Below are 3,011 nucleotides of genomic sequence, written 5' to 3' on the forward strand. Positions count from 1 at the left end.
CGGGTTGTGGTCCATCGTCAGCATTCACTTGGCATGAAGAGACGACGCCAAGGCGGCGGCGGAGAATAGGGTCATACGGCGGAAAAGGTTCCAGCAGCATCGCACTATCGGACTAGAAGAATGAGAGTAGGTCGATTTGTGTCATGTAGATTATTACTCACTTTTCCCGTTTTCTTTTTCTCTTCATTCATTACTAGTTTTCTTACTAAAAGAAAAGCACTTCCAGGAAGTTCTGCTATTGCTAGATATAAGGGCGTAATTTAATATTAGTTAGGAAAAAAAAAACAAAAAAAAAACCTGATGACTTAAAGGTCTTGGATTCATATTGTTGATTTTTTTTGCTATGCAGAACTAGGTATATAATCAGAGCACGTAAGATATGTAATAAATTAGTTTTAAGGTAACACTCCAACTTCCATGCAGGGACCAATGTTTAAATTCATTTCATTTTGCCATTTGCCTTTGTAAACAATTGTGTTTAAATTCAAATTCTTTTTCACTTCAAGTCATTTTTCTTTACGAGAGTCGGGGGCGACTTAATCTCATGCGGCGCGGATGTTGTGGCTAGGAATAAGATTCGAATAATGGCGCCCCTAGTCAGCTGGACAAGCGAACATCGCCAATCTGTCGGGCAGAGACGCGATCGGAACTGCAGTCCAGCTGACTAAGGGATTCACCCCAGCCGCCCGGACGGAAGGGCAGCGGCCTGGCCGGGGGCAGGGGATGCCAGGCGCATCAGTCGCCCCGTAGAGCTGGAAGTTGGAGGTTCGTGTGTGTTACTAGCGACTCGATAATACACGTGTTTAGACCATACTCCCAGTCAGCCATTATTCCCTGACAAACCCGTAAAACCCACTATCACAACACCACCCTTCTGCTTAGAAAACGTTTTTTGGGGGTGGGGGGAGAGTTTCCTTTCTATTTAGGCCTTTTGCTACATCTTATTGTTCACTATGGCAATTTTTAGCTAATTTTCGTCTAAAAAGACCCTCTAGCGCGTAAACGGTTAGAGGTAGAGCAAAACGGACGAGATTTTCGCTCAAGGGGCTCCCCTTCGACGAATTACCCCTTAGGAGACCATACATACATTACATGTGTGCACATGTATGTTACCCATAAGTAAAAGATTTCACGGGGGGCCATCATTCAATGAGGCAACTCAGCAACACCCCATAGGTGTGGTCCCAGACCCAGTTTTTTTCTTACCTCCACCTCAACCACACTAAGGTCAGTTTATTGCGGTTTATTGTAAGTAAACAATAACAAGGTAGATGTACGCCAGACCACGTCTCGCGTAACAGGCTTCGCGATACCTCACGAAACACTGTTACGCTGCGACGCGCCTGGCATACGTCTACCTTGGCCTGCGGCGCTGACACCCGAGTCGGGTAGTGGAAAAATGTACACAAAGGTATGGGCCTACGGCCCGTTGACGGCCTCTCACCTCGACTAAGCATGCATGCTTGCACATTTTTTCGCTTATTTTCGTCAAAAATACCCTCTAGCGCCTCAACGGTTTGAGCTAGAGCAAGACGGTGTTGTGGGATTCACAACTTTTGCCATTTTTGCGCCTGACGGGTAGGCAACCATTCTGCCACTAATTGGCTTTCCCACCGAGAGAGGGAGCGGGCATGCACTTTTCGCGCGGTTTTCCGGGCTCGGTTCGACTCGGCTCCGGTGGCGAGATCGGGAAGCTGCGGAAGCGGCTCGCTCTCACTCTCTGGTGCGGCGTCGGCGGGTCAACACCGGTGCGTACGGCTCTGTCCGTTTACGCGTGTTTTCTTGGATAGCCACCACGTGTTTACCGTCTTATCGGTAATGCGCTCTTGTTAGCGCTCTTTAATTTCATCGGTGCTCAACCTTTCTATCACCCCGGTAAGCTACAGCCTCAGTTCAAAGAAGTGTGACTCTGTTTTTGTCTTTTGGGTCGTGTCTGTGATTGTCCGTTCGGTGCAGGCATGGGGTGTTTTGGCGAGGCCAATATCTTTGAGTACTTCTTCGCCGCAATGATGCGCGGCTAGACGGAGCGTCGGCGGCCACGATGGGGAGGCAGCCACCGGGTCCAGCTCTGCGCGGGCGGCGGCGTAGCCGTCGGCCCGGCGCCCCTACCAGCCTCTAAGTTGATCGGCTAGCCTCCAGCCCTCTTTGGTATGCAGCGTTTTTGTAACTTCTTTGTAGCCCGCGGGACCTGACTGACGTTTTCTATCTATTTATTTCATCTACGAGGGGCGGGGCGGAAAGAAGGCTAGCGGCTCGTGCCTCGTGCGCGTGTCGTTCTCTGACGCTCCCCCCTTTCTCGTTCGTTGGATATTCGAACGTTTCGCGTTTATGCCTCGGCTGTTGGCGGCCTCGGACGGGAAGGCTAGATCGGTTGTGCTTGCGCGGCGGTCTCTCTCGCCGAGGCCCTCAGCCTTTTGCGTTAGTAGTTAATTTCCGGTATGTCCGGTATATTTTCTCGTTTGTCAGGTCTCGTGGTGCGTACATTAATTAACTTATTTTGTTATGCTTTTAATTCACGGTCCACTCGGTTTCATTGATTATGCCTATGCCACCTGTGTACTAATGTACTTTATAAATGAATAAATCTGATGTTGTATGTCACCAAGTCCTTGTTTGTGTACGGCTTTTAGTTTTTTTCTCGCGGAGCTTGGCTCCTGGCGCCCTTTCTTATAAATCAAGCGAGACAACACCCACGCCCTCTCTACCATGTGGGCTTATGAGCTAGCCGTGTACACTAGTTACGCCTTTTATTTTACGCCACCGAAACAACGGACGAAATTTTCGCCCAAAGGGCTCTACTTTGATAAGTTGCCCCTTAGAAACCATAAAAAAAAATATTTTTAAAAAACGTCATTTTTGGGACCTGTTGTTTTTGATTTTTTTTAAAGTCAATTTTTCAGCTAGAATGCTCATCTTCGAACTCGACCTGTCTTTTTGTGGTACAAAACGACCCTGAAAATCCCAGGTCGCTAGCTCAACTCGTTTTCGAGTTATCGTGCGGACAGACAGAC

The sequence above is a fragment of the Frankliniella occidentalis genome, unplaced genomic scaffold (assembly GCF_000697945.3).
Source record: "Frankliniella occidentalis isolate FOCC.00 unplaced genomic scaffold, Focc_3.1 Scaffold70, whole genome shotgun sequence".
Lineage (NCBI taxonomy): Eukaryota > Metazoa > Arthropoda > Insecta > Thysanoptera > Thripidae > Frankliniella > Frankliniella occidentalis.